Raw genomic sequence first — 24570 nt, 5'->3', positions numbered from 1 at the left:
GGTTTAGGGGTGACTAAGGAGGATAAGGAAGTGTTGAAGTGGTGTTGCGCAGTGTAAATGAAACAAATCACCTCTGTCTTGCACAAAACCGAGAATTCATCAACCTATTCTAACTGTTGTATTAAACCAAAGAACAACGATGGAAGTTAAGATAGAAATCATGCATGGTGCTGAAACAAGGCGTTATTGCTCAAGATCTAAATGCATGGACACTTCTACCAATGGAAATATGACTTTAAAGCATGCATGAACATGTAAAACTGCGTTTTTTGGTGGTTGGCACGGTCTACACTCCGAATCTCTAAACAGAGGTGGCAGTGAGTGCACGATCAACCCTTTTTTTGGAGCTCTGATGAATTCTAATCCTCCTACTCTAATCTAAGCTGCTGAAAGAACGTTATCCAGAAACTAATCCTACTTAATCACTTCAAGAAATTCAAATCAGCAGACTGTGTTTTCCAAATGCATGTCAAAGCAAAGAAACGAAATGCTGAAAGGAAAGACAAGTAACAATACAAAGAAAAGGAGGTCTATTGCTCTCAGGTTGGGCCCTAACCTGAGAGCTATAGCTCCTCTAAGAACTCAGAATTGAATCCAAATCTGCCTGCCTTTTATTAAAAGATCATAATCATGAGTCTAACAACATGCCAAAATTGGCTTACAAAGAGCAAAAACAGAGCTACAGCTCGTGATTCAAAATCTACAACAAAGGTTCAAGAGTCTTTATCGAAGGCTACAGCCTCAATATTTATACATGATGAGGGCCAAGCTGGCCTCCTCAATTAGTGGGGCTTGGCTGTCCAACTAAAAGTAAAGTGCTGTTGCTGTAGAATCCGTTGGCTGCCTTCTAGCTCGGTGGTGATAGCTGTTGGAGCTCGGAGTTGGGGTGGAGATCACGAGGAAGGTCATTCAAGGCTGTGGACAACCTCCCTATAAACCCGCAATGCCACCTTGGCTGTCTCCTTGTCTCCATCTGCGTGGTATTTGCTCCATTTAATGTCAAAAAACTTGAAATCATCATGTATTAGCCACATAGGCATAATGACTGCCCTCTTCCTACAAATAACATGAATATACTAAGAAATGATGCATAAGTGATAAAAAATGAAGGGTTGAGCAAGGTAAGTAGGCCAAATGAGCCCAAATTGTTACCAAAAATTGGGCCTCATCATCACCCCCCAGCTAAAATATTTGCTCATCCTTGAGCAACTAGTCCAACTCTTCATCCTTCATTGCCTTTACTGCTACCCTTACATCCCAAGCCTCTGTAGTAGTGTCCTCCTTGCTGATATGAAACCCAGCCCTTCTGTTTAACTTTTCCCACTGTTCATTATCATCTTTCTCTGTGCTGCCTTCCATCAATCCTAGCAGCAGTGGTGGGCTGAGTTTAAGGCCAATCCAGCTGGCCTGGAGGTTTTGCATGGATTTCTTATAGAGGGCTACCCATACCAGAGCTTCCCTCATCCGAATTGGGGTATGGTACTCTCGGATTTTCAGACTGTGTGCCAATGTATTCCATCTGCGTGTGCATGCTTGGACAACGTTGTCTCCTAACAGTCTCTCCATGTCCTCAAAATGAGCTATGGCTTGGGCCTGTTGATCCATATATCTTAATGAAGCTTGAGGGTCAGTGGACAAATGTTGGTGTGCCGAGATTAGTGCAACTGGATCCCCTGGTTCTGGTCTGATGAGCAATGGCTCGTTTAGCTCTCGGTTCATGATTGCTTTGGCTTCTGCTACTCTTTTGTCCTCATGGTTTAGCCATGAGGCAAATGCCATTAATTGCATATCTCCCAAGGCCGTATTGGGATCCCATGAAACTACATTAGGCAGGGCCAGATTATGGAGGTAGAACTTCGCTAATTTGGCCCTATCCTCTGATGAGCTAGTACTGAAAACTTCAGTGAATTGTTGCGGGTCTTGGAGCTAAGAGATACCTCTTTGCGCCAAGGTATTGATTTGGAATTGCAGCCATTGGTCTTTCAAGTACAAGCCATAGGATTTGGCCGACTGCCTGCATTGGATAGCATCCATGGCCCAGCTGGCCATGCAAGCCAATTGTGCTTCTTTCTGCTGCAGTTGTTCTCTGAGAGCTTGCACCTCAATTTGTGCTTGCTATTCTACTTCCTGTAGAAGTGTGGTTGGCTCCCCAAGACCGGTGTTCAGTTCCTTTTTGCCTTGCTGTTCCTCTGTGGTGTCCTTGGAGGATGTACCTGTCCCTGCCCTCAGCTCCTATAGTTGCAATCTCAGCTTCTGGTTTTCTTCCTGTAGGAACACGTGTTGGCAATTTGCCACGTGTTTAGCCATGGACAATTCACTTCTAGCCTCTTTGAGCTACTCCTGTAAGGGACCTATGTCCGCCACACCCTTTGACTTGGCTATTTTCATCCACGTGTGTGTACGGACTCTTTCTTCCTCTAATGCAAAAAACAGTGGCACAGTAAATTTCTCAGGTATAATTTTGCCAGCCTCTAAAAAGTTGTAATATGAACTCAGACTTGGCTGAGGGCTGGGCTCTGGTATATGCTCTTTCTCCACTTCCTTTGGTGGCTCTACTTCACCCTCCCTTGGTGGTGATAAGGGTGCTTCTCCTTCCATTCTCTCAGTTTCTTTAAGCTTGGCTAAGGTTTCCTGTAGAGCATCTTCAGCATCCTGTAGCCGAGCTTTTTCAGTCAATTGGTCTAACTTTCCTTGCCACGTAGTTTTCTTTGGGCTCCCCCTCTCATAGGTGACTGATATCCTTGAGGGGGACCTTTCCTTGGGCGAAGTAGGGGCATCTTCAATGATGATCGGGCTACTGGACGGAGGCTGTGGCTTGCCCGTCTTTATTCTCACACTTCTTTGAGCTTTAAAATATAGAGGGGTCTCCCTCTTTCTCTTCTCCTTTGGCTTAGGAGGTGTGCTGAGGGCGGCCAGCACAACTGCTGCCTCCCTTGCAAGAATGTCAGCTTTCTTCTCCTTGGGTTTCACTTTTTCGGGGCTTCCTGTAGAAGACCCTGTTTTAGTCAATTTCGGGCTTCCTGTAGAAGACCCTTGTTCAGTTAATTTCGGGCTTCCTGTAGAAGCCAGTTTCGGCTTTCCTGTAGAAACAGGTGTCACCGCCTTGGTTTGCTTTGTTGCATGAGTTTTGCTTTTTGACTTGGTTGCGGTCGCTGTCGAGGCACTTTTGCTGATGTGGACCTTCTCAGCCTTGTCCACTCTGCCTTGCAACCTTTTCTCTCTTGCTGTCAAGATGGGTGTGTCATCTTTCTCTTTGGCACCCTTTGTCTCTCGTTTCTTCTCTTTCTTTTTCTTCTGCTCCGTGGTCAAAGGTCTTCTGGCCTGTTTCTTTCTTTCTCGTGGGCACTGACTCTTTCTCCTCACTACTAGATGAACCGAGCTCTTCGGTCAGCATCTTTATATCCCCATCCTTTGTCAAATTTCTGAAGGCTTCCCATGAGAGAGGAACCTTGTATGTGTGGAGCGCATCCTCCACGAGGAGTTTGATCAGTCCATGGTGGGCTACCTGGTCTGGTGTGCCTTCTTTCAACTTGGTGGCACACTCAATCAGAGACTGTAATAGAAAGTAAGGGAGATTGAGCTTGTTTTCTACAGGTAGATCCATCTGGTGCCTTAATTCAGTGAGTAACCGAAAGTGGTACCCATATACAATGCTAAAACGTCCTTCGCAGGTGATGTACTTCATTATCTGCAGGCTAACTTCATTCCATGGTGGCAGTAAACTGGTTCTACGAACCCCATTTTTGTCTTCTGAGAATTCCTCCTCTGGTGGAAAGAATTCTTTCTTAGCCTGTTGGCCCAATTTTCTTTCTTCTTTATCCCATGGTAATCCCATTGGGAGCTCCGTAACTCGGCTGATGAATTGCGGGGTGAGTTTGAGGCTTAAACCCCTGAAGTTAACGGTGGCAAATGTTTTAGATTTCGGCCTCAGAGCTTGCAAAAACTCTTCTGCCACTTCGTCGTCATAGCCCTGCAATTTGTCACAGAAGGATATCCATTGCGCTCGTGTGAAGAGCTCCACCACCTCATGATTTTCTCTTAACTTCGTTGAATCAGTGGGTTCCCTTCTGATGAACCCACCCGGCATGGTGAAAAACTGCTGCGTTAGCTGGAGGTGGCGAATGCGGAAGAAATTTGGCCTACTGGGACAGAGCGTAGAATTACGCTTCTGTCATGCATATAATCCACGAAGCTTATCTCCTTTTTAATCCACCACCTTTTGACGTGAGGAACCCGACTTCCTGTAGAAACAGCTTTCCTGTAGGAGCAGCGCACGATCTCTGGGGGATACTGCAGTGGGTCTGCGCTCTTGGTGTTGCTTCACAGGCATTCTGATGGCCAAAGACTCGGAGTATCGAGCTGCAGAGGGATCCGGATGATCACTCGAGTCTCAAACGGTGAATGATAAATGCATGGGGTGGCAATCTAGCCGATTAGATTTGAATAGGCGGAATCCGTGGTGCGGGGGTGAGTTGTCCCTGCCGGACCGTTGGACAACGTCATCCCATCATTTGCCTGCGAGTTCCCTTACTACCGCATCATTCCCCGCAGATCCACCGCCGTCTCTTCTGTTAAACTCGTTTTTTTCGACGGGATTGCTCTCACGTGTGTACTGCCTGTTTCTTTTGCCACGACCGCCACCCAAACATCCGACTAGACCATTAACTGATCGACGTGGCCAGTCGAATGGCCATACAACCGCTCAACCCATTCACTTCACACTTGCAAACATTTTCAAAGTAAAATTCATGCAATTCGACGGAAGAAAGGGTCGAGACACTTACCTGTGCGGTCGCAATGCGATTTTTTGGTTCTTGGACGATGATGAGTGGATTTATTTGCTGCTGGTGGATTTGCACAGGCCCGAAGGTTCATATTCACAGGCCGCTGACGATGGATTTGATGCTTCGGCTGCATGCACCCTCGTTTTCATTGTATATGGCAAGCGCTGTGAATGGTGTGCACTCTAGCGGGCTTAACTGTTACGGGACTCCTGCAGGATGTCCTGTAACAGTTTTTCCTCCTCGGGTGCATGCTGCACGACGAAGGCAATGGCCCCACGATCACGCTCACAGAGCTCATGGATGGCTGGGATGGATATGGTATGACATCTCCACGTTTTTCCATCTCAAAAATTGTTTTTCTCTTGATAACTCAATGATCTGCTTTGATGGTGCAGGTAACTTCATTGCATGTCGACAGGGATGGTAGAAAGAGGTGACAGCAGTGTATAAGGGTGACAACAATAGCTTGCATGCGTCCAAACTAATCCTTGGTCGTTAGATCTCCTCATAAAATGAATTCTGGGCCGTCCCGAACTTCTACAGGAAGTTTCCTGTAGAAATACAGAACTTCCTGTAGAAAGTTTGCGTTTCCTGTAGAAAGTCTGCATCTTCCTGTAGAAGACTCAAGCCGTGATGAAATTGTGCACATACCTTGGAGAAAATGAGTATTCTTGGAGGAGGTGCTAGTGAGGTCTCCTGGCAGCATGATAAGGATCTCTGGCTTTGCGTTAAAATACCTCCTCTCCTTCATAGAACACCTGCAACCTGCATGCATTTTCACATTATAAACTTGCTGTCCTCGCCTTTTTTTCTTATTGTTTTTTTCTTCTTTTTTTTCTCTTTTTTTTGAAAGATAACAGGGGCGCCTCAATGAGGTTTTCACCCTTGCCATCTGCCTTAAGTGCCTCAGAGAGCTTTTCACTCAAGGATATTTTTTAAATCTCTCTTTTTTTTTTTTGAAAGACAATAGGGGCGCCTCAATGAGGTTTTCACCCCTACCACCTGCCTTGGGAGCCTCAGAAAGGTTTTCACCCAAGGATCTTTATTATTATTATTATTATTATTTTAGATCTTTCAGAGTATGCCCAAAGTAGAGGCAAAACCCTTCTCTATGACCAACACTGATTTCTCCATAGTTTTGATGAACTCTTGTCTTGAGAGAGGTTTCCTGTAGATCTTCAACAGATGCCCATTGACAAGCATGGGGATGGCTTCCTCATCAATGGTTTGAATAAGAACAGATCCATTGTCATGGCATTTTTCCACTGGATATGGTCCTAGCCATCTGGTTCTCAGCTTCCCCTTGAAATCTTTGTACCTGGAGTCATACAACAATGCCCAATCTCCTGGCTGGAATTGCTTGTCATGGAGGTATTGGTCATGCCACACATTTCTCTGAAGTTGAACCACTTCTGAGTGAAGGAGGGCCTGCATCCGGTGCTCATCCAGTCCATTCAGCTGCAATAACCTTTCTTGTTGTGCATGGCTGAGATCTAGGTCTAGCTGAGCTGCCATCCTCAAAGTGTTGTATTCAAATTCAATGGACAACAAAGCTTTCTTCCCATAGACCAGCTCATAAGGTGTGAAGCCGGTGGTGGTCTTCCAGGTGGTGTTGTAAGCCCATGTGGCCTCAACCAGGTGATCTGCCCAATCTTTCCTACTGCTGCTCACCACCTTAGTCAAAATCCCTTCCAATGCTCTGTTGGTGACTTCCACTTGGCCATTTTCCTGTGGATGATAGGGGGTGGAAGTCCTATGCTTGATTTTGTGGTGAGCTAGTAGGTCTTCAATCAAGTTGGATGTGAACTGGCTCCCTTGATCGGTGACCAGCTCTCTTGGGTAGCCAAATTTGTAGAAGATGTTCTCCCTTAAGAACTCAGCCACCTTTTCTTCTGTTGCTGCCTTGATTGCTTTAGTCTCTGCCCACTTTGTCAGGTAGTCAGTGCACACAATGATGTAAGACCTTTGCCTCGAAGGAGGGTTGATTGGACCCACAAAATCCATACCCCACTTCTCAAATGGCTCAAGAGTCACTTGAGGCTGGAGAGGCATCTCATCCCTTTGAGTCGGTTTCCCCATTCTTTGGCATCGGTCACATTGGCTGATATATCTTCTGACATCTTGATGAAGTGTGGGCCAATAGTAGCCTGCCTGCAGGATTTTGAAGGCAGTCCTCTTTGCTGCAAAATTTCCTCCACAAGGCCCCACATGACAGGTGAGGAGGATATCAAAGACTTCCTCCTACCTTACACAATGCCTTAAGATCTGATCAGGGCCAAGCTTGAACAGATTGCCCCCGATCCAAGTAAATGAGGCACTTTTTCTGATGATTCTGCTCTTCTCTCTTGAAGATAGGTGCGGAGGGAACTGTGCTGAAACAAGGTAGTTTGCTATATCAGCAAACCATGGAGAGAGTACTGAGATAGCAAACAGATGTTCATCGGGCATCTGGTCATCCACTGTTCCATCCTCATCTGCATACAAATCCAATCTAGATAAAAAGTCAGCAACAACATTTTCTTTACCTGGTTTGTCAACAATGGTCAAATCAAACTGCTGCAACAAAAGTAACCATCTAATAATACGAGCATTCACATCTGGTTTATTCATTAAATATCTAATTGCAGCATGATCCGTATGTACAAAGGTTTGATAGCCAGTAATATAATGTCGGAACTTGTTCAGTGCATGGACCACAGCCAAGAATTCTTTCTCGGTTACAGTGTAATTCAGTTCGGCTTTGGACAAGTTTTTGCTAACAAAGTAAATGGCATATGGAAGTTTTTGTTCAACTTGTCCTAAAGCTGCCCCTATGGCTTTTTTCGAGGCATCAGTGTGGATGTGGAAAGGTAGGGCCCAGTTTGGACCTCTCAAGATTGGGGCTGACACCAACTTGTCCTTTAATTCATTCAACGCCCTCTGACAATCGTCAGTCCATTTAAACTCCACATCTTTTGCCAACAGGCCAAACAATGGCGAGGCTAGCTTGCTGAAGTCTTTAATGAATCTCCTGTAATACCCTGCTAATCCTAAGAAACTCCGAACATCCCTTACCTTTTGGGGAGGTGGAACCTTCTTGATGAGAGCAATTTTGTTAGGATCCACTTGTAACCCTTGGCAAGAAATGGTATGGCCTAGCATGGTCCCTTCAGTCATCAGGAATTCACATTTTTCAGGACTAAGGGACAGGTTCATCTCAGTGCATTTGGTTAGGACCTTTCCCAGATTGGACAATGCTTCCTGGAAGTTGGACCCATAAGGAGTGAAGTCATCCATATAGATTTCCACCGCATCATGGACCAGCTCCGAGAAGATGCTCAAGACAGCTCTCTGAAAGGTAGCAGGAGCATTGCATAGCCCAAAGGGAAGAACTCGGTAGGCAAAGGTACCCCAAGGACAAGTGAAGGTGGTTTTATCTTGGTCTTTCGGGCTGATTTGGATTTGGTTGTACCCGCTAAACCCATCCAGGAAAGAGAAGAACTTCTTTCCTGCCAGTCCATCCAACACTTGATCTATGAAAGGTAGAGGGAAATGGTCTTTCTTGGTAGCTTTGTTCAGTTCTCGGTAGTCCACACAGATTCTCCATTTCCCATTTTTCTTGGGAACCAACACTAGAGGGGACACCCATTCACTATCTGAGATGGGGTAAATGAATCCGACATCCAGCAGTTTTTGCAATTCTTCCTTGACAATGTGTTATAGACATTTTTGTGCCTTACAGCATGAAGCATGAAATGTCCATAATCTAAGGGATCCAAAGTCCCTAAACATGTTGTTCCTACCCCTAGAGGAACAAGGTCAGCAAACCACAGCACTGAATAAAAGTTCTCCACCTGAAAACACTCAAAAACAAGGCAATTCTGGATCATGTCAACTGCTCCACTGAGCATCTGCACTGAATGTCAAGTGCTCCACTATCTACCTGCGTTGAATGTCAACTGCAAAGAAGGCTACCTGCGCTGGGCGAGTTTGGACATGTGGCACAGTCATTCCTCAAGGTGTCAATGCCCAGGAAGCTTCCAAAATGACACTTGGATCAAGGAATTCGACTGGTGATGAGTAAGAGGGTCTAGATCTCCAAGTGGAAGCAAGAACCTCCAAGTGGACTCAAGAACTGAAGAATAACTGAAGTGAGAGAGGACACTAGTCAGCTCTCAAGCTGACTCATCCTTTCTCCAAAAATCCTATATATAGATCTCTCTCATGAGGTCTAGGGAGGCTGGAATCTTGTGAATGTAAGGAAGTGCTGTTGGTTTGAGTTTAGAACTATTGGGTGATTTGCTTTGAAGGAGGTGAAGAGGAGATTTCTTTCTGCTGGGAAGGTGATGCTGGATTGGGCCTCTTATGGTTGTATCACTTCCTGAACTTTACTTCTTCCATTAATAAAGCATTTGAGGTTCTTCTATATGCATGTGTTCCAATGATGTATTGTTATACTTGTGTATTTGATTTATTCTAATCCTTGAATCAATTATGAATGTATGCTTCTTGTAGTTTCCCTCTCTTGCCATTTTGCAGGATCTTGGTGTAGCTGGGCCAGTGAAAGAGCAAGGAGCTGGGAGTAAGCAGCAAGGAGAGAAGATTGGATCAACCATTAGCGAAAGACATCGGTTAGTGGATCTCTTTCTCCCCTATTTTACTTTCATAAAGAAGAAATCTTAGATAGCTTTGCTTCGATTGTTGCTGAGGTACTATCACCCTTAGAGTGGGATAGGGTCATTCCGTATTGGATACTTTTCCCAACAACAAATTGGCGACTCCACTGGGGATCGTATCTTGTTGGTTGTTTGTGTTTTTGCTATTCATTTCCTAAACACAGGGAGTACCGAATCGAACTGCATTTGGATCTTTCAAATGCAAAGTAGAGGGCAGCTACTCTAGCTCAGTTTCTGGGCATGTTTATGATTTGAAGAGCTGATCCACAAGGACTCTGAATAGCTCTTAGTGATAGCTTTTCATCCTCCTTTTCATCCTTTAGTGTGTACTTGATTGATAGCTTTTGATTTGGCCAAAAACTGTGGATTTTTGAGCAATCTGTAACCCAGAAACCCAGAGAAACGAGAGTTTCTCTCTTCATTGCAGGCACTGTGAAGGCAGTCTGCATTTCATCGCAGGTCCCGAAGGGGCTACCTGCGCTGAACCAGTTTTGCCTTGTGCAACTGGGGTTCTCTACTTTCTATTGCCCTGTTTTCATTCTTGTTTTTGCAGCCTGTTATCAGTCAATGTACCTATCTGAAACCACCTTTCTTTGCCACTATTCCGCCTCGGTTGTATAAAGAAACTGTATTTGTTCTTTGTGTATTTCTTACATCATTTGCAGTTTCCCATAATGAAAGTGAACTAGTCTTGATGTGGCCTCTTAGATCTAGACCTGTGATAAGTGTCGTTTTGATCTTAAGAGTTAGTTTGTTTTCTGTTCATAGCTGATTGAGCTTTTGCTTTCGTCATATGGTTTGAATTTATGTATTTCTAGTGTTGAAACAAGTAAATCTTAAGGTGTCTTTTGATTTTGGACAAAAGATTGTTTGCTTTCACTTGAAATTGAATTCAAAGTTATACAACAGCTTTCTTTTTGTAGTACATCAACATTAAGAAAGAGAAAAGAAATACCTGCATTGTGCATGTGCATTTTGACAGCTTGCATGTTGATTTAGGAAAAAGTGCATTAGTGTGTGCTCTATGATCTGTGTGAAAAGATGATGTCTTTCTTTTCCCTCAGTAGTTAAGATTTTCATAAGTTGAAAAGATTGAAAAAGCTTGCTTCTCATCTTTAGACTGCATTTAGGAGTTGTACCATACATCTCGTGGTGATCCATAAAGGCAAACTGCTAAACAAGATCAACTTAAAATAAATTGAATTTACATAACAACGCATTGAAACATAACGCAAACACATAGAGGTCTAAGGTAGAGACGTGTTCCGGCGTCGTTAAACATAGTGACTGTCGATCTCGAAGAAGGTGGGTGATTCCTCCTGAGAGTCGGTGGCACTAATACGGACTTGTGCTCCCACGTACCGTCGCGTATATATTGGGAGACCCCTATAGGAACAAAGCCTTTATCCATAGGAAGCCGTGTCGACCGCCCTACTGATCGCAATGCAGTGAACACAGCATTCACGAAGATCGACCACCCGTACCGTAAAACGTATTCTGTGGTTTTGCGAAAGGTTTGGCACACCCTCTGCCTAGAACTCCAGAGCAGTTTCTTTTGGCCTTTTTCAAACTCTATAACTGAAAAAGTCCATCCGAGCATTTGTCACTTCGGGCTCGTTAAAACATCGAAGGAGACTAGAGTCATCTTTAGCTTTTTCTCGACTCTTAAAAAGTGAAAAAGCAAGTTGTGTCTAAAGCGTCATTATAAAATTTATTTTAAACGGAACATAATCACCTCCTATTCCTGCGTTGATCTGTAGGTTGAGAACATGGAACGCCCCAACCAAGGAATTCCCCATGATGGAAATCCTAGTCCTTTCTCCTCTTGGGGAGAAGTTGGTGCACCCCACATGGCCACATTGTCGCTTCCAGGACTGACAATTGGCCTGCCAATTTGGCTATTCTCAACCAATGTAGTTCAGAACACCATGGTTCCTGAATAGTCGAGTCAACAGTTAGATCAGTCTAGAGCTACCCACCAGCCTTCTACTTCCTATAACTCTTCCTCCAATCCTTCATCTTCGCAAGGTAGAGCTGGCAAAAGCCAAGCTCCCATGGAGAAGAAGGAGAAGAAGAAGAGAGAGAAGAAGAAGAAGGAGCCTAAGGCGACTGGGGGCAAGCAAAATACATCTGACAAAAATCCACACACAGCACAGAACGGACCTAAATCGCCATGTGTCATATGTAGAGGAGACCACTTCCATAGAGATTGTCCCTGTATTCCCCGGATACTAAGGGACTGGTCCCCTCGTTTGCACAATTCGGGAGCATCAACCTCTGATAGCCATGTTGAATGCTTACCGTCAACCAACGAAAGTGAAGGTTCAAGACAAAGAGGAGGAGCAAGATCCCCCTGCAGACTGTGTGAAGGCGATCACGCCATCCACCGTTGTCCCTTCTTAGACGAAGCGAAGAGAGTTTTGGAAGATCGTCCGGTTTCACCGTTGAGACTTCCTCCTGGATACAAAAAACTCGTGCCAAGTCCTTCGTTGGTTGAGAATACAGCTGGCCCGCTCAAGTGGTCAGCTGAAGCGTCAGTCATTGAAAATGAACCTACTGAATCCAGACCGGACGAAAGTCCAAAGGTCGAAACGGCAGTTGACCCGGTTCTTCCTTCAGAAGTTTCATCGTCAAATGACACCGTCACTGAAGATTCATCTTCAAATGACACCCTCACCGAAGAGAATAAGAATGACACCATCCAGATTCTTTTCATCAACACAGACTCTGATGAGCATCAGGGCAATGCGCCCATTCCTTTATCGCAGGAAGGAACATCGTCAGGGTCATATCCGGCCGTATATTCGGTCCCACCACCAAGCAACCTGGTTGTATCCTTTGATTGGAATCAACCAGGCAGACCCCGGTTGCCAGCCAGTATACCATTCAGAATCATAGTCCAAATATACAAAATGGTAATGGCTGGCACTATCATTGATGAAGGGGCATCTGTGAGTATCCTTTCCTCTATTGCTTGGAAAGCACTGGGTTCCCCGGCGCTTTTGCCTGAGATAAGAAATCTCTCGGATTTCGATAAAGGAACCAGTCGACCATTAGGGATCCTCCCCAATGTGCCTGTTACATTGAAAGGGAAGACCATTCAAATGAACGTGATGGTCGTTCAAGGACCCTTGGATTATAACCTACTCCTTGGACGAGACTATATATATTGCATGGGAGCAATAGTCTCCTCACTCTTTAGAGTAATGTGTTTTCCACACGAAGGAAGAATGGTCAAGCTCGTAGACCAACTTTCATTTCCGGGATCACGCATCGCAAATAGTCACATACCAACCCTGAATGGTCTATTCAATCAAGAAATGTCTCCACCCCCAGTCCTCCTTCCCGATGAGTGCGAGTGATTCGGAAAGATGGGACTGGAACCCAGGGAGCATGCATCCTGGTCTGCTTCGGGCAGAGAAAACTTTGGGTATAAGGTAGAATTTCCGCGGGAGAATATGACTAGTCCGTACCCCGTCCGTGGGTGGAAGAGGGGTTGTTCTGGAATAAGATTCTTTTTTCAAGGTTACGTGTTTGAAAAAGGTCATTCACCCTTGTCTATTTCGGTAGACATTGCCGAAGAAGTGTTTTGTTGAAAAAATAATAAGACAATCTTTGGGTAACTAGAAAGAGGTAAGCCTCCCTCAATAACACAAATGTTTTGTCTTTGAGTAGTGTTCTTCTCTTGTCGCAGGTAGCTGCTCTCTTGTCGCAAGTAGTTGTTCTCTTGCGATCTTGCAAAAATCTGTTGAAAGTTGAAATAACGAGAAGACAAGTATCGTTAACATTAGACTAGCAAGACGACAAGTAGCTGTGAACACCCAAAGAAAAGCAGAGGTGGGAGAGAGGAGGGGCAACCTTGAAATTGTATTTTATACCTGGGGGCATGCAAACCTTTTGGAGTGCAAGCAAAGAGCGGTTATTTATCTGCTTTTTTGGATTAGTCATTTCCGAACTTGCATAAAGAAAGGATATGGAGTAAAGCTTAGTGAAGATGAAACTCCTTAAAAAATAGAGATCTCACAGGGGACATTTCTTATCTTATGACTGGTATATCGAGCAGTTTTAGCATAAAGTTCATGCTCGTTAAAAAATAAACGCAAGATCCGAGCAGTTTTAACGCGGTCTTCATGCTCGTTAAAAAATAAATATAAGCAGTGAGCAATGTTTCCTCCAGAGTTTAAGCTCATTTTTAAATAAAAAATGAACCTATCCCGGTAAATAACCACTGTGATCGTAAGTTTATCAGCCATAAAAGCCTTGGTCGTGTTTTGCACCTGCCACCTCCACTGTCATTTGGCCGATCGTTCACCTCCATATGATTGTTTACCCATTTTGAGGAACAACTGCGAAGAGTGATTTAACCTAGCCATCCTTGTGACACTGCCATGATTGGAAAATTCCAACCTGTACCTGGAATCGGTTGCTATCCCTGTTTATCACTCGTTCCCCAAAAGACGAGTCTTCTTTGAGCTCTTTTCAACTGACTCGTAAAATATGAAAAGTTTGCCGAGTTTTGGCCTTCCAGCTCGTTAAAAGGACCGGAAGAGCTATCCCTCCTCTAGATTTTAATCTTTTTGGACCTGAGGGATTATTGCACAAAAAGGTCGAGCGCTTGTTTTATTCGGCTCGTTAAAGTTATCGAAAACTCATCCCTTTTGTATTGTTTTATACTTTTTCGGACTTAAGGGATTAGATGACGAAAAAGGAATTTTGGAGTTAACTTTCTGTACCTTTTCAGACTCTCTAAAAATGAAAAGGACCGAGTTTTCCTTGTCGTTAGACTCGTTAAAATGATTAAATAGCGACAAACTTGTCTTTAGACGAGAACGAGTTTCCCTATCACTAGGCTCGTTAAAACATAGCGATGGGCTTGCCCGAAGGGCAGGTTATAGAACAAGCATATGTTATCCTCCTCAAGCTTGACAAAAATAAAGAGGTACTGGTCAGAAATGACTGGGGAAAAATTGGGAGAACCTCAAAGCTTTAATGGTAGCAAGTCGCTCTTGAACATGACACTTTTCCTCCGTACCACATCGGGTTGGGTTGTTTCATTCACCGGTCTCATCACCATGGTCTCGCCAAACCATCCACATTTGGGGTAATGCTACCGATCCATCGCATCAGTGTCGTTATACGTTCAAGAGACGTTGTTCAGAAAGAGTCAACCGTGTCCCATCCACTGCCATACATTATCCTTCATCCATTCATGACCGCCACCCTGAATCATATGTCACAGATTGTTTTCACCTCCATTAAAATCATTAGCTCCGTTCCGTGTCACTGATGTGGGATTCATTAAGGCCCTCCTTTGACGGATCGCTTCTTGTCGACTTCAGCTCATTATCCAAGAAGTTGATCTAGGAAGAACCCCCTCAGTACTTTGAAGCTTGCATGCCTCAATGGCAAGTTTCTCACTTCCGGCGACAGGTATACATCAATGACCTTCGACCAGAAGATTTTGCGTGGTGTTCGACGCCAAGTCCTTTATTCACACCACGTGAATTGTACTGCAGTACCTTGAGGGTCATTATCATTATCGGTGATTCCTCTCGCGCTTGTTAACGGTTTACATCATTGACCGGTAATCAAGCGATGTCTTTCCATGTTCGACTTCAGCGCAATTCTCACATGGATCGACTTGTACTTAGAGTGAAGATCGAACGAGTTTGAAGACCCCGGATCTAGTTTCATCCATCCGGGCTGCGATATATATTCAGGAAATATAAAGACATTTGACATGTGCATCATTGCAGCAGATGATCATCCTACTCAAAGGATGATAATTTCAGCAGAGAATTATCAATCTACCATCAGACGATCGTCTGTTCTATGTACTAAAATGAATTTATAAAGCTGAGCATGGGAATGCCCGCCTCAGCTAGATCATGAAAGCAGAATGAAAAATAATGTATTGTATTGTATTTTATTACAGGTCACCTCTCAGCGATTGAATGAACTTCGGATCCTCCTGATAAAGCATTTCACCCGATAAACGACCTCATACTTTAGGGGGCAACTGTTATAGACATTTTTGTGCCTTACAGCATGAAGCATGAAATGTCCATAATCTAAGGGATCCAAAGTCCCTAAACATGTTGTTCCTACCCCTAGAGGAACAAGGTCAGCAAACCACAGCACTGAATAAAAGTTCTCCACCTGAAAACACTCAAAAACAAGGCAATTCTGGATCATGTCAACTGCTCCACTGAGCATCTGCGCTGAATGTCAAGTGCTCCACTGTCTACCTGCGTTGAATGTCAACTGCAAAGAAGGCTACCTGCGCTGGGCGAGTTTGGACATGTGGCACAGTCATTCCTCAAGGTGTCAATGCCCAGGAAGCTTCCAAAATGACACTTGGATCAAGGAATTCGACTGGTGATGAGTAAGAGGGTCTAGATCTCCAAGTGGAAGCAAGAACCTCCAAGTGGACTCAAGAACTGAAGAATAACTGAAGTGAGAGAGGACACTAGTCAACTCTCAAGCTGACTCATCCTTTCTCCAAAAATCCTATATATAGATCTCTCTCATGAGGTCTAGGGAGGCTGGAATCTTGTGAATGTAAGGAAGTGCTGTTGGTTTGAGTTTAGAACTATTGGGTGATTTGCTTTGAAGGAGGTGAAGAGGAGATTTCTTTCTGCTGGGAAGGTGATGCTGGATTGGGCCTCTTATGGTTGTATCACTTCCTGAACTTTACTTCTTCCATTAATAAAGCATTTGAGGTTCTTCTATATGCATGTGTTCCAATGATGTATTTTTATACTTGTGTATTTGATTTATTCTAATCCTTGAATCAATTATGAATGTATGCTTCTTGTAGTTTCCCTCTCTTGCCATTTTGCAGGATCTTGGTGTAGCTGGGCCAGTGAAAGAGCAAGGAGCTGGGAGTAAGCAGCAAGGAGAGAAGATTGGATCAACCATTAGCGAAAGACATCGGTTAGTGGATCTCTTTCTCCCCTATTTTACTTTCATAAAGAAGAAATCTTAGATAGCTTTGCTTCGATTGTTGCTGTGGTACTATCACCCTTAGAGTGGGATAGGGTCATTCCGTATTGGATACTTTTCCCAACAACACAATGTCCTTAAGGGCTGGATTCATTCTCCTCTGAGGTTTCCTAACCGGCTTACAATCCTCTTTGATGTATATGTGATGGGTACAGACCGAGGGATGGACTCCTTTCATCTCCTTATAGCTCCAAGCAAAAGCATCTAGATGGCTGGCCAACAAGCTACACAGCTCCTTTTCCTGGGAAGGAGATAGGGAGGAGCTGATCTTTAACGTTCTCTTAGGGTCGAACTCCACATTCTTGACTCTGGGAGTGACAGGGTTGGTGGCACAAAGGTCCACTAAGGTGCTAGCTTGGGCATCCTCCACCAATTTCTCTAAGGATAGTGCACTGGAAGGTGGATTCTGGATCAAAGTCTCAATCAAGTCATCCTTGGTTGGGGGGTCTCTTCTAGTGGTATCTAGGGTGCACAAAGGTGATGAGTACACCTCATCCTCTTCTCCCTCCTCCAACCATAGCGGTAAGTCATGCTCTAAGGAGGGTTGGGCAGGAGGGTATAAGACTAGCTGCTTGGACATAGGACCATTTTTGATGGTCATGTTTCCTGCACGGCAACTTATGTAAGCATCTGAAGTGGCTAACCAAGGCCTTCCCAAAATAAGAGGATATCCAGTAAGATTTTCCTTGGGTTGCAGAACCAAGAAATCTGCAGGGTATTCCCAAGAGTTGACAGAGACCAAGACATCCTCCACAATCCCTTCGGGAGACACGGTGGAGCGATCTGCTAGTTGCAGGACTGTCGAGGTCTTCCTCAAGGAACCCTGAAGATTGAGTTTGAGCATGGTATCCCTGGTCATCACATTAATGGCAGCCCCCAAATCAATCAAGGTGTGAGGTATGATGGTGCCATTGATGTGGACATCTACTACAGGACTCCCAGGATCTAGATACTTTGGGCAGATGACTTGTCCTAACATAAGGTCAGACAGTTGTCCTAAGACATTGATGGTTGAAGCATCTCTCTTTCGCCTGCCTGGGTGTTTGAAACACCTTTCCTTAACCAGTTTGTTGTATATTGGCACATCCTTGATGGCTTGGAGAAGTGGTATTTTCACACACAACTTCTTGAGATCTCCTAGAAGCTCATCCTCTTCTGGGTTGGGTTGTGTGGTGACTGTTAGTCTCTCAGGAAAGGGTGGAATAGCCTTTGGTTCACTTTCCTGTTTTTCCTCCTCGTCCTCTGGGGGAGGAGGTTGGCGATCCGGAAGAGTCTTTCCAGATCGAAGATTGATCTCCTGGATCTCCACAACATAGGTAGGGCATGATGTTTCCCCAGTGTATACCTATTGGGCCTGTCTATTGTTGGGGTTTGGGTTCGGTTGAGCAGGCATTTGAGGTTGCCTTGGAGGAGTAGGAGGTAATGGCTGAGGTTGAACTTGTGGTGGAGGCAAAATGGCGGGAGGAGTGTTGTACTGGGGCCTCCACCCCGACTGAGGTGCATTCCACTAAGGCTGTGGCTGGGCATGTGAATGATATGAATGAGTAGTGGGTTGAGTAGGGTACTGAGGTGGATAAGACCATGGAGGAGGCATAGACCAGGAAGGATGAGCAGGGGGACCCCAGGAAGGCATAGGAGTCGATTGGTTGGGGCTGTAATAAGCTTGAGGTGCCCCTTGCATCCCCTACTGGTAAGGTCTAGGTCCTTGTGGCCTCCTTTGGTTGAGGAAATAGAGAGGTTCAGTGGGAGCTTCTGTCCCTTGGTACATAGCTTTAAGCCCAGGTAAGGTTGGACACTGATTTGTGGGATGGTCCTCCTCACAAACGAAGCACACTTCAACTGAATTCAATGGGCATTCGTTCTTAGGGTGTCTCCTTGTACATCTAGGGCAGAAGATAGCCAAGGCCCTCTCAGCTTCTTCCTTCTTCTGCTGGATCCTGAATGTGTCCAGTTGCATGGCGATGGTCTGTCTCACCTCACTCTTAAGATCTTCTAATTGATTTGCAAACTCATGCTTGGAGAAAGGGATACTAGCTGAGAGGAGGTTTCCTCTACCTCGTTTCCGGGCTGCCCTAGAGTGGTTTCTGAACACAGTCTTGATGTCCTCATAAGGCAGTTGGTAAATATCTCCCCTAGCTAACATGTGAAGGGTATCTAAAAGGTCTTCAGGGACTCCTCGAAGCAGGACCAACTTGAGGGATTCAGGGTCAAGTGTGCACCTGGCCCGCTTATAGCTAAGTTGGAACCTCTCCTCATAATCCTCTAAGGACTCATCATTTCCCATGGTCATCCGAAAGATTTCTCCCTTGGTTTCCTTGGACCTACAGTAGTCCCGGTACTTGGTATTGAAAGCTTGCTGCATCTGAGCTCAAGTGGTGATACTATTCCCAGGTAAGCCCATGAACCAGCGTAATGTTGCATCCTTAAGAGTTGAAGGGAAGAGTTTTAGCTTCTGCTTATCTTCAGTATAGTCATAGGTTCTACAAAGGACAACAAACTCAAACAGGAAAGTATCAGGATCTTCAGTAGTCAGTCCATGGAAGTGAGGTAGAGCGGAGGGACTAATGTTTTTCATTTTCATGTCTCCATTGGTTTCTCGGATGGGGAAGGCACCTTCTATTCTCTCATCTTCTCCTCTATTGTCAGCCATAGCTTCAGATGGGATGGTCTCTAATTCTTCTTCTGCTATAGGATCTTCGTATATCTCAGGAGGTTCACCTATAGGTTCTTCTGGATCACTGTCACCGAAGAAGAGAGAAGGGTGACTCAGTGATGTGGTGGGGGTGTTGGGTAGGAATTTGCCTATTTTATCTCGTTTCCTATGAGGCATGAAATGGAAAGACTTTTTTTGATTTCTTTTGTTTTTCTTTGGTACCTGCAAAACTGAAATAGATTGATCTACAACTAACTATCTTGCTGAAATAAAATGCAGAATTGAAATGAAAGCAGGAAAGAACTAATCTACTTTGCTCAAATGGAATTGCAAGAATGGAAATGCTAGTCTACGCTTGCAAAATTGAAAGGCTAATCTATGCTTGCAAAATTGAAATTGCGGAATTGAAATGCTAGTCTATGAAAGCAGGAAATGTCTATGCTACTTTTGCAGAATGGAAATGAAATAAACTACTTGGCAGAAGGCGAGAGTAAGAAAACAGAAGAAAAGCAACAATTACTAATACTCTGACGCTTCCCCGGCAACGACGCCAAAAAGATGGCGGTCTCCAGTATTGTAGCAATAATGCTACAACTCCTGGAGCTTCCTTCTCTAATTTTATCAACTCGGCAGTTCGTAACAAACTTGGAAGCGACGGTGCTGTATGCACAAGTACTAGCTCTTGTCGCAGCTGTCACTTGGTCAGCTGGCACAAGTCCGCTAGGGCTCAAGCCAACTTCTATATGTTCTCAAAAGAAGCTTTCTAAATGATGAACGAAGGCTATCTCAAAGGAAATTAACCTACTTTGCAAGAATGAACTGAAAGCCAACCAAACATGGAAACCCTAGTAAACCCTAATCTGACCAGCTTAATCCTTACAATGCAATAATGAGAATGCAACTCCTAACAATGATGCCATTACTTCTAGTGAGATGAGATGCATGAATTTAAACTACTTCCATTGAAGAGAACACGTTTTTTTGTATTTTTGCTCAAGTGGTTGGAGTTATTATGATTGTGCTTCTTACTGGGTCTTGACTGTGCAGGGGTAGTTCAAAGGGGAGGAAGGCTTGGGAAAGGTCAGGAGGACTCTGAGAGGTTCCAGGGGATCCCTAACATCATTCCACAGAAGTTCACAACGTTCAGGTGCTTGGCAACCGTGTTTGCAGGCTTCTACAGGATGTCTGCAGGGGATCCTACAGGAAGCTCGGGATTTCTACAGGAAGTCTGCTAACTTCTACAGGATGTTCTGCAGTCGGAGTTTTGGGTGATGGAGGAGTGAAGGAGCTGTATGGGTGGATAGGTAATATGAGAGAGGAGCTTGTGATGGCCTATGGACAGAGAAAGGATATGGAGAAGGGGTGTGTCAAGTTGGTTGGTCTTTAGAAGGGTAGAGGCAAATGGAAGGCCGAAAAGATAAAACAACGTGGATAACAGAAGAGTTGGTGGGCAAAGGATCTAGCTGCAAGGTAAGGAGATGGTTTAGGGATGACTGAGGAGGATAAGGAAGTGTTGAAGTGGTGCTGCGCAGTGTAAATGAAACAAATCACCTCTGTCTTGCACAAAACCAAGAATTCATCAACCTATTCTAACTGTTGTATTAAACCAAAGAACAACGATGGAAGTTAAGATAGAAATCGTGCATGGTGCTGAAACAAGGCGTTATTGCTCAAGATCTAAATGCATGGACACTTCTACCAATGGAAATATGACTTTAAAGCATGCATGAACATGTAAAACTGCATTTTTTGGTGGTTGGCACGGTCTACACTCCCAATCTCTAAACAGAGGTGGCAGTGAGTGCACGATCAACCCTTTTTTTGGAGCTCTGATGAATTCTAATCCTCCTACTCTAATCTAAGCTGCTGAAAGCACTTTCCAGAAACTAATCCTACTTAATCACTTCAAGAAATTCAAATCAGCAGACTGTGTTTTCCAAATGCATGTCAAAGCAAAGAAACGAAATGCTGAAAGGAAAGACAAGTAACAATACAAAGAAAAGGGGGTCTATTTCTCTCAGGTTGGGCCCTAACCTGAGAGCTATAGCTCCTCTAAGAACTCAGAATTGAATCCAAATCTTCCTGCCTTTTATTAAAAGATCATAATCATGAGTCTAACAACATGCCAGAATTGGCTTACAAAGAGCAAAAACAGAGCTACAGCTCATGATTCAAAATCTACAACAAAGGTTCAAGAGTCTTTATCGAAGGCTACAGCCTCAATATTTATACATGATGAGGGCCAAGCTGGCCTCCTCAATTAGTGGGGCTTGGCTGTCCAACTAAAAGTAAACTGCTGTTCCTGTAGAATCCGTTGGCTGCCTTCTAGCTCGGGGTTGATAGCTGTTGGAGCTCGGAGTTGGGGTGGAGATCACGAGGAAGGTCATTCAAGGCTGTGGACAACCTCCCTATAAACCTGCAATGCCACCTTGGCTGTCTCCTTGTCTCCATCTGCGTGGTCTTTGCTCCATTTAATGTCAAAAAACCTGAAATCATCATGTATTAGCCACATAGGCATAATGACTGCCCTTCTTCCTACAAATAACACGAATATACTAAGAAATGATGCATAAGTGATAAAAAATGAAGGGTTGAGCAAGGTAAGTAGGCCAAATGAGCCCAAATTTTTACCAAAAATTGGGGCTCATCACTCTGTCAGATTTGAGGCACTTTATTTTGTATCCTGATTCATTTTCAACCAAGGCTTTAAAGGATTTGAATTTTTCGAATGCTTCATCTTTGTGCTTCATAAGTCCTAACCAGACAAACCTGGAGAAATCATCAATGAATAATATCAAGTATTCTTCTCCTCGAGGTGTCCTTTTCTGAATGGACCACATACATCTGTATGTACTAGCTCAAGAGGCATGCTAGTTGATCCTTCCTTCTCCGGAAAGTTAGTTCTGGTTTGCTTTCCAAACTGACATGATTTGCATATGGCATTGTCTGGAATTTTGATATCTGGAAGACCGCGAACTGCATGATATTTGCATGCTTTCCTTATTTTTGAAAAGCTTAGATGCCCCAACCTCCGATGCCATAACCAGTGTTCATCATCCTTGCTTAGATAGCATTGTTGTTGTCCTTCTTCAAATATGTATAGATTATTTGGAGTTCTTTCACCTTTGATCACTGTTTTACCTGTATCAAGATCGCGAACAACACATCCATTTGATCTAAATATCACCTCGGTTCCTTGATCACACATCTGGCTGACACTCAGAAGATTATCAACATACAAAACATTTCTAGCTTTGACCTTTTCTTTTAACTGAGCAGTGCCTTTTCCTTTTATAGCTGCAGGAGTATCATTTCCAAAAGAAACTTTCTTTCCCTTTTCTAAAGCAGAATATGATTCAAGTTTTTCTTTATCGCCTGTCATATGCTTCAAACATCCACTGTCAATGTACCATAGATTTTCCTGTCCCTCTGCATAAAATGCTATCCCACATCTTTCTGTTTGTGGTTCCTTTATTCTCCATGTTTTGGTGCTTGAGGCTTGTTCCTTTGTCTGCTGAAACCTGCTCCTGCATTCAGAATCTTCATGACCAAAGTTATTGCAAATAGAACATTCAACTTCATTTTCAAGAGCTGAAAAGTTGTTATAGGTCCTTTTTGTAATCCCGGTCATACTTCTTTGTTTTTGAGCTTCTCTAGTCATGATTGTTTTATATGCAACACATTGAGTTGCTTTGTGACCAAAGTTATGGCAAGAGAAGCATTGTCCATTGAAGAAACTTCTGCGGCTATCAAATCTTCCGGCCAAATGATTGTAATTTCTATTGTCATCCATTCTTGAAGCAAATTGAGAGGATTTTACGTGTGGCTAGTTGTAGCTTTTGTTCATCCTTAAGACGGATTGCCCCTGGTTTACCTGATAGTCTTTGTTTGTTCTTGATGTAATTCGTCCCTGCTTTACCTGGTGATCTCCATTGTGCTTTTGCTCATTCCTTCTTGTTGCATCAAGATAACTCTTTGAGGTGGATGCTTGAGAAGTTTCTCCATTATACCCCAGACCTGTCTTGTTTAGTGGAGAACATTGTACATTGATGATCTCATCCAGAGTTTCAGATCCTTTGACAAACTTAAGATTAATAGCCTTTGTTTTCTCAATCTCTTTTCTAAGACCAACAATTTCACCTTCTAACTTTTCAAGATATTTTTCTTTTTCATCAATTTGAAATTGTAGAGTATCAATGATCATATTCTTTTCTTCTATACATGTCTTGAGTCTAGAAATTTCTTCATGAAAGCTATCCACATCTATAGCATCCATGTAACCATAATCTTCAAATGCCATTAAAAGCTTATAGTCATTACCTCGTTCATCTTCATCACTATTTGATAGACCATCACTATCTTCATGAGTGTAGTAGCTTTTCTTATTTGCATTCTGTTTCTTGCTCCATCTAGCAGGTTCCTTTCCTTTGCCAATCTTATCCTTATGAGGACATTTCGTAGCATAATGACCTACTCTTCCACAAGCAAAACATTTAAAAGGTAACTTACCTCTGAACCTTCCAGTACCCTGTTGAAGATTTCTGACAAAATTTGATTCTTCTTCTTCTTCTGGCGCGTGACTTGCTTCATAGTAGTCTCCTTTGCCTGAAGCCTTGAAAGTAGCTTCTCTCTTGTCTGATGGACCTACTTCTCATTTCATAAGCAGTTAGAATTCCGTGTAGCTGAGACATAGTAAGAGTTCGTAGATTTTCCTTTTCTTCTATTGCAGACACTTTAGATTCAAACTTGGGGGAGAGTGATCTTAAAACTTTTTCAACCACAATAGCCTCTTTTATTTCCTCACCCAAGTTTTTCATGCAATTAAAATCTCGTCTACCCGAAGGAAATAGTTAGCCACACTTTCATCATTATACATTCTGAGATTCTCATACTGAATCCTGAGGGTTTGAAGTTTAGCACGCTTTACCTGTTCATCTCCTTCGTAGCTCAAGACAATCTTGTCTCATATTTCCTTTGCAGATTTATATTGCATAAACTTCACGAATTCTGTTTGAGATAAGCATCCCAGCAGAGTATTGACTGCTTTAGCATTTGTTTCATATTTCTTCTTCTCGGCCGAATCTGTAGGAGTAGCTGAAGGAAAAGTGTAGCCTGTATCTATGATATCCCAAACTTCTGTACCAAGAGATTGAAGATAGGCAGTAACTCTTACCTTCCAATAATTGAAGTTTTTCCCATCAAAAATTGGTGGCCTGATTGATGCTTCCCTCTCGTAGTTGCTCATGATGAATGATCTTCCTTCAAGCGATCAAGCTTCTCTAAAGGACCTGCTCTAATACCAATTGTTGGAAATAATACTGAGAGGGGGGGTGAATCAGTATTATCATGTTCTTTTTAATAAATCTTCCTTATTTATACTTTGAATTATTCTCGTATGTCAGTACCATAAAACAATGAGCATGAACAAGAAAAACAGATAGTCACACCAAAGAACACCAGATATAAGGTGGAA

The sequence above is a fragment of the Pinus tabuliformis genome, chromosome 8 (genome assembly GCF_031772625.1).
Source record: "Pinus tabuliformis cultivar Carrire ecotype Pingquan chromosome 8, CPIR1, whole genome shotgun sequence".
Classification (NCBI taxonomy): Eukaryota; Viridiplantae; Streptophyta; class Pinopsida; order Pinales; family Pinaceae; genus Pinus; species Pinus tabuliformis.
Note: the sequence above shows the minus strand (reverse complement) of the source record.